Source organism: Meriones unguiculatus, chromosome 2 (genome assembly GCF_030254825.1).
Source record: "Meriones unguiculatus strain TT.TT164.6M chromosome 2, Bangor_MerUng_6.1, whole genome shotgun sequence".
NCBI classification, from domain to species: domain Eukaryota; kingdom Metazoa; phylum Chordata; class Mammalia; order Rodentia; family Muridae; genus Meriones; species Meriones unguiculatus.
Genome location: NC_083350.1, coordinates 186,100,506 through 186,114,728, shown reverse-complemented (window position 1 = coordinate 186,114,728; position 14,223 = coordinate 186,100,506). Strand labels below are relative to the sequence as shown.

Sequence of the window (14,223 nt, the reverse complement as noted above, 5' to 3'; positions counted from 1 at the left end):
CAAATCATCTGAAATCTAGTTAGTTGGAGATTTGTTTCATTCTTCTAAAAGTAGCAATTGAAGACTAGATTAGCAGTAAGAACTTGGAGAAGAAATAACTAGAAAACAAAATAAAATTATTAGTCTATTCCCTGGAAAGATATTTAAGTATTCATCCCATTAATCATGATATTTCACTTGATTAGTGAGCCAGTGTTAGTGGCACAGATGTTGTACAGCCACCACATTCCATGATAATAAAAAGAAGTCAGCCTATCCCTAGAATAAGTTTGCCAGGGCTGCCTTCGCCAACCAACAAGTCAGAACAGTGATTACAGCTCACAGATAACTTGTAAGTTTCTTTCCTTTCTTGCAGCTGTAACAGGAATTAAAAATAAATCATTAGAATGTTTTTATCGTAGACAGAGTTTCAGCCTTTGAGAAGTATACATAAAGCACTTTTGTTCAAACATCATTCATAATCCCACTTTAGAATAAAAATGCCAAAATGGTTGCTGTTTCAGCTAATCCCATGTGAGGTAAAGGACGGGTAAAGAGGCATGAAAAGTCTTCTGAAATTTAGGATATGTGTTTAGTCAGGTCTCTAATGCAGACATAATTTATACTTGAAAAACACCAAATTGATTTGTTGTTTCAACCACAACATTCATTATTGAATTACGGGAAATATTCTGAGATGTGCAAACTGTCATATGGTACTTTCATAACTCATGCTAAATATATATTTTGTTGACTAAAACTACACCTAGCAATTACTCAGTTACACAGTTTTCGATTTTACATAATAGCCCAAAGTAGAACATTTATCATCAAGTGTAGGAGGTGTAAGATGCCACTAAGCAGACGATATAGAACAAACCCTGCAAAAAAATATTAAACTTCAGCATGCTTATTTATCCTCTCAATTTTCAAAGGCAAACGGTTCCCTCTATTTTAAAGTATGTAATTATGGACAAATATCACATACAATCTTGGGTCTACTCTTTCTATGTAATTTAGTGTAGCAGGACTAGTGTACATGGGAAGTTGACTTGCCATGTCCTTGCCAATCTTCACACCCTGTTCCACAATTCTGTTTATTAAGCTGTGTTTTGTCTGCATGAGGTTATAGGAAATGCATACAAACATAATGACCAATGGGGGTATCGGTCACTATTGTTTTGTGATATCATATATTAGCCTTGAAAGATCTTCAGAGTTTAAAAAGGTAGTTTTAAATGCTGAGTGGATAGTGTTATGAAGTTAATCATGGGAGTAGCTTTATCCCAAGTCCTGTGCAGGACAACGGATGTTTGCAGTGTGCTTGTTTACTGAACTGATGAGATTAAGGGCTTTCTATCCATTCCTGGGCCCAGGTCTGTCTCACCACAGGCCCAGAAACAGTGGGGTGCTGGCCAATCATGGCTTAGGGCCCCTGCCTCCGTGAGCCAATATAAACTTTTCCACCTTTCAAGATGATTCTGTGAGCTATTTGTTTCATCGGCAGAATCATGCTGTGTATGTACACTGTAGCACCCGTCTTAAGATTTCTTTAATAATATGTGATATTAATGGTCGGGAAAAGAAAGAGAAGTAAAGCTATTTCTTAGTCTTTAAAAGATAATAACCATCTGTCTAGATAAGTGACATATTTTATTAAAAGCAATTCTATTTATTTCAAACAGATAGAACCTATGGGAGGAAAAAGGGTGACCTTAACCCCCAGCACACAAAGAGAAGGGCTGGGGTGATCACATCCTCTCTCATCTTTTGTGTTCTGTATTGGTATAATGTTCTTTTAAAATGTATACACCTTTCCCTGGTTCATTCAAATACTGATTTCTCCCCACCGCACCTCTAACTCTCTGGTTTCAATCTGGATATTGCATTGTGATACTCATTCTAAGCATCCTGTCTCAACTCTGTGTAAACAGGACAAAATAAAGCAACTAGACACAATGTTGAGCAAGGAGGAGCCAGAGGACAGGAAAGAGGGGAGGAGCCAGAAGGCAGGAGATGATTGGGAGGAGAAGGGGCAAGAGGAGAGCGAGGAGAACAGAGCTAAAGGAGAGATCTTGGAGGATGTGGAGCATGAACCAGACCTAAGATTTCACAAAAAGCAAGTATAATGTGGGAAATCTTAAATGTTAGGAAACTGAGGGCTTGGAGGTTTAGGAGGGAGTAAATATTGCCCAGCATTGTGTTCTAGGTTAACTAAAAACCCAGTCTCAGTGTGGTGATTTGGTTATACAGCTGATTAAGATTAACAGCAAGCTTTACTAGAAGATAAACCCATAGTAAATATTAATCGTCACCTACAACACAGCTGTTAGACACTCTGCACTCTCTCACGGGCATCAAAGGCCGGTGGCCCAGGCTAGAGCTATCGGCTTTTGGGGAACATTCAAGACCCAAACTGAAACACACTCCAAGGCTACACATCATAATTGTGTATACAAACCTTAAGTCATCCTTCTTCCCCTGAAACACTAGCCCTAATCATAAACACAACACAGACCTGAAACTTTATGCCCTTGTCAGCATGGCTCAGTGAAATTAGTTATCTATATACACTCAGCTTAACCATCTCTGATTGCCTTTAAGAAGACAATAAGACACAGCAGGCCTTCCTGGAGAGTTCAGTAGGCTTCCTGCTTCATGTTTACGAACTGTGCTGGGACACGCATGGGCCTGTTGTCTTTCCTCAGTGATTTTGAGTCCTTCCGGTTCCTGAGTTGTTCTTTAAGATGGGCAATACACTTTGATAATTATTCTAACTTGGTCAGATTTTTGTATTTTGTACGATGAGTGTGTTATTCACAAAAGTCTTTGGCATCCTCAGCAATGTTTTATATTAGTCTGATCTGGGGTCACTCTGTAGGCTTTGGTAGGTAGACGGTGACAGGAACCCACTATCATAGTTCTACATGGTATAATTTTACTACCCTAAAATTGCTTCATTTTTGGCTCATTCAACCCTGTCTCCTGACAATGTCTGGCAATCACTGATATTTTTACTGCCCCTACAACTTGAATTTCTAAGAATCAGAGAATTAGAATTTTCTTTTGGAATATTTCCTTCCACTTGTTAACTAATATGCAGTGAAGTTTCTGCTTTTTCCTTTGAGTAGTATTCCGTTGTCTTGATGGACCACAATTTACTTACCTGTTCATTTGATGAAGTGAATCTTGGTTGCTCCCAAGTTTGGATGGTTATAAGTAAAGTCTCATAGACAAATAAACGTTTTGTATGGATACTCAGTAACTTTTAAGTTTAAAATCCTCCAAATTGTCAGAAACCCCTTACCCATGAACTGAATCTCAATTATAGGGAGAATCTGAAGTAATTTCTCAACTTACCTTGTAGCTTCCAAAATGATAGAGAAGCTAAAACTGCAGGGAACTCATTTGGCCCAGCAATAAGGGAAGCAAAGGTTGGGAATGTGAGTGATGCTTTTAAAGTTACACACGGAACTTAGGTTGATTCATCTTAGGTTGAGCCCTGTCCTCTTCCTGCTGTTGCCCATGTCCTGTAAAACCATCTGTTTGAAAGTTGTGCTCTTGCTTTCTGACTTCATGATGGTGTTGGCCTTAACCTCCTTCAGTGTGATGACTTCATCTCTCATGTGGTTCATTATGGGTAAATCACACAGCTACTGATAGGCAGTGTCAATGCCAAGGATACTGTTAGTTTGAGATAACGAGTCAGCGAGGGTGATCTTTGCTGATGAACTGCAGACACGGGGAGTTTCTGCAGAGTGTTGGTAGAAGACTGCTCAAGAGTTCTGTGCATGTCACCAGGTGTGCAAGTCGGCTGCCCACTGTGAGTTCACAAGCAACGCAGGCCTTGAGAAATTCACAGCCACTCTTGAATCATGCCACCTTCACGGTAAACTTTATACTCTCTGTTTCTCTCCTAAGTTTTCATCCACCCCATGATTGAGATGAAATTGATTTTCTTTGTAGAAATTTTATCACATAAAGAGAACATATGAGTTATAATTTCACAGTCTGGGAATCTTTATTGTAGAGAATAGGTGCTGTGCTGAACACAAATTCATTTAATTGAAATGAGGAGAATGGTCCAAATTCTTTCATGTGTGAATTTATGCAGTGTTGTTCTTTGCTGAATACTGACCAACGAGCTGGAACAGAGCTTCACAGAGACATGATCACAAAATACATAAAGTTAAAAAGAAAACACATGGGAAAGTTAAAATGCATGTAATTCTACAACTAGACAAAAAAAGCTGAGCTATATATTTCTCAGTGTTTATGTGACCATGGTAACCAGTGTGTGAATGTAACCAGCCGAGAAATGTTGGATATTCAGTACTAAACTGGCATGTGCCTTTGAAAATCAAACAATTTAATTTAGAAGTGAATTTTACCGTGAAAATTTCAAATTTTAGAGTGTGTGTACAAATGTGCATATGTGGCTGGTGCATAAACTGAAAAGTTGACAGAATTTTATCAACTGACCTTTCAGATCAGCTGTTTTGCAGAGGTGAACAATCCTGGATCCTCCTAGGTGGCTGAATGATCTTATGCTTCATCTGATAAATCGCTCAGTGCTATTGTGGGTACAAATATATAAAAATAACGGTCACCCTTCCATCTTCTCTTGCCAACTCACAAATACCCACAGAGATTCAATATTATCCTAGGATGTGGACCAACACATTTTCTCTGAGATTACTTGTACTACTTATATGGACAAAATTTATTTCTTGATAAATATTCTTGGTTATTTTTAGTAATCAACAGGCTCATTCTGTCCTCTGCAGGAATTCTCTCTCTAGAGTTCAGATATCCCTGGCGAATTCTGAAGTAGAATTCAATGTAGAGTGACTACAACTGGACTCCATTTCAGCAGAATTAATTATCCGAGTGACAGATAAGAGTTGTGTGAACAGTATCCTCCAGAGTTCCTATGAAGGCAAAGGAAAGGCTTTGAGGATAAGCTACTTTGGCTTCTGTCTCAGTTTTAGCCATCACTACTTACACACTTACATTTGATGTAACAGAAGTGTATACTTTCTTCCAGTTCCAGGAAACGATGGTCCACAGGATACTTCTTTTTAAGATAACCCAAAATAGTATTATTTATGATCTTCAAAAGGCTCTCTTCAATATAATTGAAGGTAAAAGCAACATTAAAACTAAGTGTAACTTTAAAAAAGAATCCCTTTTCATTCATTAAATTAGTCACTTTGAGGAAATGATTGTTAGAGGCACAAGAGAACAAGAGCAAATACTTAACAAGGAAGACATAGTTCTGTTGTCTGGAGCTTCCGCTCTTGTTCAGCTCAGAAGCCTGGTGGGCAGGCACTCACTTGCATGTTCATTGGCAGCTTTCAAGCTTGTGTTCCTGATATTAAACTTTCGCATGTTAAGAGTAGGTTAGAAGCAGATTGGAGATGGAATTGTAAAGAGTATCAGCGTAGCAAATTTATTTTATAATTTTCCAAGTCTGACCTTAACAATATTCTAACCATCATCTCTGGTCTAATGTTGGTCATAAGAAATAAAAGAATAGATATCACACATGTATGCTTAACTTAATTGCATATGTACATTCTACTCAGGACTGATATAATTACATCTTTGAAAGCTATACTTTGTTTTGCAGAAAATGAAGATATTCAGCCTTTCATAGGAAGAAAAAAGATAAATTGCCTAGAGTAAGTTCTATAATATCTGGATGATTGTTTTCTTTTTTAATGCTATTACACAATTTCCAAATGGGTTTTCAAAGTACAGAAGACAAGGACTTGAGTACAAACATTAATAAGGCGCAGACATGTGAAGGGAACAGAGGAAGCCCCAAACAAGGAAAGTCCTGAGTAAATGGGTGTTGTTGACGTGAGCATGTCCGCGCTGAGCACTCCAAAGCCTGGGACCCATGGGATGTAAGCAAAGCTTTTTCCACACACGAGTCGCATTCAAGAGGGATGGCAAAGTTTCCTTTGTAGGTCAGAATATGAGTGTTTATGGATGATTGATCAAAGCGTGAGAAGACTAGCAATTGCATCCTCCTTCTCCTGGAAGTTTATAGCCAGAGACTGCCTGCAAAGACTCCCTGCCCAGAGGAGCTGACCCTTCCCCTTGTGCTGTACCTAATCAAAATGTCGAGCATCCTGAGTTGCTATGGCAGCAGAACCTCACTTGATTCTAGCTTCACTGTACATGTGTCTGTCTTTTCTTCTTCTTATCGCACCCCACTCATGGTTCCAGGACGTAAGTTGAATTGGTTGTAGAAGAAACACAGCCCTAGACTAAGGCTCTAGAGCACAGAAACATCAAGAACCCTGTGAGTGTGTGTGTGTGTTCATGTCCGTGTGTGTCCATCCGTGACTGTGTACACGTCTCTGTGAATCTGTGTGTATGTGTTCATGCTCATGTGTCTGTGTCTGTATCCATGGTGTCTGTGTGTGTGTGTCTGTCTGTGTGAATGTGTGAGTGTGTGTGTTTCTTTGTTCTCTCACACTTGCCTACACTGTTTTTTTTTCTTGAAGTTTGTTTTCTTCTTTAATGCACTTGAATATGTGTGTCAAAGTTCAACTTTTTTTTTTTTATCTGAAAGTGGAAGAGGCTCTGGACAGGATAACATATTTGTTAGTAAATTTCCATTTGAAGAAAACAAGAGCACACAGAGAATGAGGCAATCTCAGGGCCATGTTGAAATTATGGCAAATAGATATTATTGGAACTAGAAGACACTTACGCTTCTAGTTTGTGGGAAAAGTGGAGATAGGGTATCAATGATGGTTATGAAAGCCTTGCCCAGCAAGAAGGGAAGGAGCAAATACCGGGCAAAGTAAAGTAAAGGTTTCACAGGAACACGTGTTTAATCAAGGAGGAATCTGTTTTCTCACAGAAACATTTCATTTTAGACAAAGTCAGTCTTCTCTCCAGAAGGCTGTGGAACAGTACCAAACACACTCACAGTATACAAAGCGTGGCTATAGGGGCCTTGTGAACCTCTAACCTGGCATCTATAATTATTTGTTTTCAGTACAAACTGTACTTACTCCTTGAACATTTGCCAAGATCATGTGGGTAAATGTGCAATTTAAACTTAAAGTTTAAGCTTCTGCTTACTGCACCCAAGACACTCAAACTAGTGACATCCAAGTAAAACTACTGCTGCTGGTGCTGCTAACGTACTTTTCAGAAAACAAACAAACAAAAAGAAAGATAAAAAAAGATTCAAGAGGAGGCTTGGAGATCACATCAAGGCAAGGTTTCAATATTGCCATCCTGGTGTTTTCAGAACGTGATTGGCAGAGGAGTGATTGTACAGAAAAGATTGCTCAAGACTGCCATGGGCTGAAATCATAAACTAGCCCTCAGATACTCTCTTAAAAGCTCTCATGCTGATGGTCATATGGAATATAGACAGGAAGATGAGACAATCAGTCACTTTGCATCTCTTAGTTATGCTCTTACTGTTTTCATTTTAAGCTGTCTTTGAGTATCTACTCTAAAGTAGTTACTGTGCTGGACAACCTGAGAACATCATTTGATGAATTTCATTTATTTATGCAGAGACATGTTCAAAAGTTCATCAGAGACTGTTGAAACCACAGACGTCTGAACACTCAGTGACAAGCAGCCCCACAGCGCAAAGCAAGGCATTGGATCCTAACACCAGGTGGACCATACAAAGACATCCAAATCTGTCCTAGTGCAGTGCTCTCCTCCAGTAGGTGATGGGAAAGGTCCTGAAATCAGAGGAAGGATGCTCATGGTATCTTGTGAAAAATACTTATGGCAAACCATAGAATTATCTTTCTAGACCACAAATGATTATTTAGCAATGTCAGGATCTACCTGAGGGCTGTGGAGTGCATTATGGTATAACAACCAAAATGGGAGGGCCATGTGAGCAGATTGTGTCTCATCTAAAGTAGTTATTTGTATATGGATACATTGTTTTCATTACATAAGGAGATAGGAAAACCTGGGAAAATTTTACAAAGAGAATATTATGACGATAAATGGTACTCAGAAAATATTTTATCATTACATGTGAAAATGTCTTGGTTTTTGTGTATGAGTGTTTAACTGAAAATAACATTAACAGTACTCATTTAAAAATAAACTATTCATATGCTACAGCAATAAAAATATATAAATATTTTTGCTGCATATTGTATAGCAAAAGTATAATTATCACAGAAACAGCACATTTCTACCAAAATAGTCAAAGGAAACAGGTGTGGAATGGATTATATTCCTTTTGAAACATCATTTGCTTTATTGCTTTTAAATAGGTTTATGTGAAACTACACACACTGGGGGGAAAATGAACTCAGAATGAATCATGCAGCCAAAGGTCATTGATCTAAAAATACAGGTCCTGTGAAATGGATAAACATGTTCTACTCAGTGAAAGCCTCCAACCAGAGGATTTCAGAATCCTTCCGAACCGGTTAAGCTTGCCATGCCCTTAATTAATTTATCAGCATTAGGGGAAACAGCCACTCTCCAGCGCCCTGGCCTCAGGGAGCAAGGCAAATAAAAGGTGATCCTGCTGAGCAGAGACAGAGATCAAGAGGCTTAAGCCCTCCCCAGGAGGAGAGGCAGCATATGGGCAAAGGGAGGAGCTCAGAGGGTTGAGCCCTAACCCTGGATTTCTTTTGGAAAGCAGCTTGAACCCCCCCCCCGCCCCCCCAACACTGCTGCTGCTTCTGGAGACAGCAATACTTCTGCTCCTAACTGGCTGATGAGAGCGGAACCTAGAACATATTCTCATCAAGACATTAAAAATACCTCTGAAAGCAAAGGAAGACTTACCAGATGTTTTTAGATTGGGATGATGTTTCAAATATTTGTTGTTGTCCAGCCCTTAGCTAGCTAACCATGTTCTCTGATATTCCTGTGCATATATTACCATGTTTCAGGTAGCTTGACATCAATAATTACCTTGCCTCTACTGGCATATACTGGTATATATATATATATATATATATATATATATATATATATTACATGCATATGTATATATGTGTGTGTGTATGCATGTATTTTATAGGCCTGCTTTGGTGTGAGAGAAAGAAAACATAGAGGCATTTTCTGTCTCTTGACAACATTGCTCACTGATGAATAAACGCACCCATAACCAATGGTGAGACAGTGAGATTCGTTCATCTTGGATACAGGTTATTATTTATGGAAATGCTGTCATTTGAGAATTAAAAAAGTGAAACAAATACAAGCAAGGCTGACTTTTATTATCACAGTGTGTAGGCATTGATAGTAATAGAAGACTTTTCTTGCCAGAAAAGTTTCCACTGAGCTGGCTTACTCCTGGAGGGGTGTACATGGGATCACATGATCACATATCCAAGGCCCTGGTGGGTAGGGAGGCTCCTTTTTATAGACTGGACTTTAATCAAAGGGATATCTTTGTCAAGTGGAAGGGAGGTATAGCTTAGTTCAAAATTCAATACTCACCTACTACAAAATCCTATTTATTATTGAAAAACTGCCTTGTTTTTTTTTTTTTTTTTTTAAACTAGAGTTCTATTATTTTCAAAGAAAGCTTTTCCCCAGGACCCTGTTTAACAGATGTGAACATCATGTATTTTGGACATCATGTAGTTGCTAAATGATGAAACAGAAGAGCAAATTCTTGTTTTCTGTTAGTTAACACTGATTGTTAAGTATTTTGCTTCTCTAAATTCAGGAAAGGATTTTTATTTGTTTAACTCTTATTGCTGCTTAAGTAAATAAAAGTGTGTGTCTTAAATTCAGATTTCTTTGACTTGTATTAAATCAAGGGAAATCTCTTTTGAAAAAAAAAATTTATTTAAATTAACATCAAATTTTTCTCAGCATGGACAGGAACTAATTCTCTAATAATTTAGGGGTTTTCTCCTGTGTTGATGCAGACATAAATATAAAATTCTTATCACAAATGCTACCTGTGGCATATGTACTAACCCACAACATATGCACATGCATCTTGTTTACTTGGTGGGGAGAGATAAAGGGAAATGGCTGACAAAAGCCAAATCAAACAAAGGTTTGACAAAGTGAGTCAGAGATAGGATTCACCCAACTCTGATGAAAAGAAGATAGGAAGGGCGGGGTTACTGCTAGTTTCTTACCAGTTATACAGAGACAGGCTGCAGAGAGAGCAAGCTAAACTTACATGAAGTCAGAGGCCAGAGAATTAGAAGGATCCAGAACACTGAAACATGTTGCCAGAATTAGTTTGAGGATCAGGCAGAGCAACTCAGACAGAAACTAGGAGAAGCCAGTTTGAATCGGTCAGCTTGGAGAGGAGTTTAAGGCCAAACAGCTGAGTTCAACCAGCCAGTGAGAGTTCAGAAAGAGCTAGAAGGAGGTTTGGGAATGGTGCTCATCTTATCCCCTCATCTGAGGAAATAAAAAAACAAAACAAAACAAAACAAAACAAAAAAACCACATTTACAGTGTACTAGAGAATGACAGAAAAATCTAGAACAACTATGCTCAGTAGTGAATTTACACAAGGAGCAGAGAGAAAGAGAGAGAGAGAGGATAAAACAGAAGTTCAGTGCTTAATATGTTGACCTTGAATTGTTTGGTTATGAAGAAAGGCATCTGTAATTCTATTTGTAGTTAAGATAAGAACTCTATTTATATTGTTAAGTTTATACTGTCATTGTGTATTTTAGTGTGTGTGTGTGTGTGTGAGTGTGTGTGTGTGTGTGTGTGTGTGTAAGTAAAAGTTGAGTGATGGGAAGGCCCAGAGGCCATGACCAAGTTATCATGCACTGAAAGTGCTGATACCATGAACCAAAATAAATCTTTCTTTCCTAGAGCTTGGTTATCTCAGGCATTTTGTCCTGGTGCCCACAAGTTGACCTACACAGACTCCTTAATGACTGTTTACAGTCTAGGAAACCACTCAAATGATAAGGCGATCACCTATCTGTTTTACTCTATCCTTTTGGGGGTCTTTAAGCGGTGTGCTGAGCTGGCATTTGTCTGCCTACCAGTACACCTCTTAAATGCCATCTAATTCAAGCTTGCCATATTGGTTTATGGAAACAATCTGAGATCGTGAGAGTGGAATGGCGATAACACGTTCTCACTTCTCACATGTTTCACTTAGCTCCACTTTGCTCTGAGGGGAGGACAGGCTGCCAGAGGGAATGCACAACCATCTGAAATCTTTTTCTCTTAACTTTCGTGGTGAATTTACTGTTCAGAGTGCAATTTTCTTTTTCTGACTTAAAACTGTTAGAGTGAAAAACTCAAAATTAAAAGGAACATGGAGCTGAGGCTAAATTTAAACTGGAAAAGTACTTTATTATCATAGTGAGTCTATTTTGTTTTCTTAGTAATAACGGGGAGTGACATGTCTTTGCCACTAGCTGACTTCGCGTGTTTGCTTCTTTGCCAATAGCCAGGGGGCTATGTGTTGATCATTATAGATGGTGACATACACTGTGTTGGTACACATTCTCCTGATCCCCACTTTGTGGGAATGGGCTGGGATTCAGACATTTTATGTCCTTGTAGCTAATTGCCAAGTTAAATATTATGAACTTGGCTGTGCAGTGTTTTGTGTTCCTATAGTATATCAACAAACAGTTCTATATATAGGTACATAGATTCTGTGCTTGGGGGAGAATGTCCTAAAAATAAAAAATGCCTGTCACTGATAAAAACAATTAAGTAGTCACTTGGCATCTCTGACAATTTAAGTAATGAGTAAAGTACATGTGGATTATTATTTAAAGTGTGCCTGGTGCTCAGCTGAGGTGGAAGATAATGCTCATAGATTCGGAAACTCTTTATGGTTATGTTCTCTGTGTGCACTGCTAGGTTGTGGGGCCAGAGATGACTCTAAAGCCTTGTTTCAAACATAAACCAAATCAATTCTCCTTCTTCACTCTTTTCTTTCCTTCTATCCCAACAGTGGAGGAAACATGGGTCTTCACTCAATAGGAAAGAAGACTGCAGAAGCTGCATCTCAGCGCACTCAAGCATTCTTCTTAAATTGTTCTAAAGATCTTAATAAGATGGACTGCAGTTAATTAAGAAAACTCATATTTCAAGATTTTACATATGCATATATGTATGTATAATTTCATTATCTGTAGGATCAGAGAGCTAAAGTGTTCATGGTAATTTGAATGAGAATGGCTCTCATAGGCTAATATACTTGAATGCATGGTCCCCAGTTGGTGGAACTGTTTAGAAAGAATTAAGAGGTGTGGCCTTATTGGAGAAAGCACGTCATTGGCACAGGCTGTGCAATTTCAAAAAGCTTATACTATTCCAAGCCTCTCTCTGAGATCCTCTCTTACTTGAGGATCAATAGGTAAATTCTCAGCTGTTCCCACTGCCATGCTTTGTAGGATGGGCATAATTCTAACCTTCTGAAATGGTAAGCTGCCTTGGTCATGGTATTTTATTACAGCAATAGAAAAGTAACTAAGACAGTGTTATTAGCTGGTGAGGTAAGTCAACTCTGATAGAGATTGTATGTCAGAGAAAACCTGCTTACTTGTATTCTGGAATACAGATTTAAAAACAAAACAAAAAAAATATTGGCTCAACTTTGAGGGGCATACCTTCAGCAAAGTCTCCCATTAGCCTCTACATTTTGAAGGTAATAAAAACCACAACTATTCCTCTTGGCAATGGGCTAAGAGATATCTTGTTGGTGGTGATGTTCTTATACCAATCAGGGGCAGAGCAGATGGCAGTCCTTTGCTCATCCCAGCTGGATGCCCGGGTTGGTGGCCAAAGCTGTTTCATTCCTAGAACTCATCAAATCAAATCAAATCCAGGCAATGCAGCAGGGGAGGAGGAAGACAGACAGAGAGCTGTGGATCTTAAGCCATCCACAGACCTGTACAGTAGGGCTTAGATACCTGTTTACCACCGTGCCACTCAGGGAGCAGGGGGCAGAGGATATCACCCAAGGGCCCTCCAGTCATGTGGCCAGCCTGCAAGAGAAGCCACCACAATATGTGAGAATGTGGTGGTCAGATGGGAGAGAAAGAGAAGCGGAGTAATAAAACACCACGACCAAGCTTGAGCATTATGAAGAGAGGTGGAGCTGAAGACTCGAGGGTGGAGAGGGGTAGCCTTTGTGAGTGGCCAGCCTCATCACCTGGGATCATGGTGAGGTCCAAGCCTGAGCTGCCGCTGAGTGACATGTCTGGGACTATGGCTACACAGTGGCAGTGGTCAGTGTTGATGTCCATGGCTCATATTACTGCTAGAGAACTTGGGGATGTCTCCAGACGGGGCAGCTGCTGGTGCCCACATGGACATCCAGGGGCAATGTACAACTACCCTGCCCCACACTGGAATCTCCATTCTGAATACCTGGCCTCATTTTCACTGGCAGCCACACCCAGGAGAGTAGGTTCTGGCCTCCCTCAGGCAGCACAATGGGGCGGGCCTTGGTGGGGGACTGTGGGTGTGCCAGCTGGAAGGCGTGAGTGTGACAGAACTGACCCCACCACTCATCTGCTGCAGGGTGGCACAGGCACAGAGGTGATGCATCCCCCTCACACACACCCTTTGCCACTTGCGGCAGATGGGAGAGCTGCCCGCAGGGTCGTGAGCTTGGGAGAGCTAGCCTTGCCCGTCTCTAGCTGCAGCGCCCAGGAGATTAGGCTCGACACCTCAGCTGGACCGCACAGCAGCGCTACCCTGGTAGTGGGTACACAGGTGAGCCAGCCCCAGTGGCGAGAGCACGGGTGAGCTGGCCCTGCCACTCATCGGCAGTGAGGTGGTGTGAGTGATGGGGGATACCTTCTTCCCTCGCTCCTCACCCCCTGCAGCAGTTGCGAGATCTGGCCCAGGGTCAGGAGAGAGGCAGGGCTGTCCCTCCTCTTCGCCAGGTCAGCACTAGGAGGAGTGGACCCTGCGCCTCCCTTGAGCGACACAGTAGAGCTGGTCCTGGTGGCAGGGGTCGGGGGAGCTGGCACAGAAGGCATGAGCAAGGGAGATCTGGCCCCGCTGCTCCTCAGCCATGAGGTGGCCTGGTTGTGTGTGGGGAGATGCCCTCTGTGACCTCACCTTTTGCCACCTGAGGCAGTTGGGAAAGCTGCACACAGGTTCATGAGAGTGGGTAAGCTGGTCCTAGCTCTCTCTGGCTGCAGCACTCGGGAGAGTGGGCTGTGGACCTTGCACGCCTGGGCAGCACATTAGAGCTGGCCTCGGTGGAGGGGAACAGGTGAGCTGGCCCTGAAATCCCAGGAGAGCTGGCTCCAATACTCATTT

At 40.7% G+C, this 14,223-nt stretch overlaps 1 non-coding gene across 1 annotated transcript; it reads left to right on the top strand.

The window, feature by feature from the left end:
* The first annotated feature begins 12,615 nt into the window (after nt 1-12,615).
* On the top strand, nt 12,616-12,759 carry LOC132652602 (small nucleolar RNA SNORA48). The gene has a single exon (XR_009590199.1). It is a non-coding gene; the product is annotated as a small nucleolar RNA SNORA48 (small nucleolar RNA).
* The last annotated feature ends 1,464 nt before the right edge of the window (nt 12,760-14,223 follow it).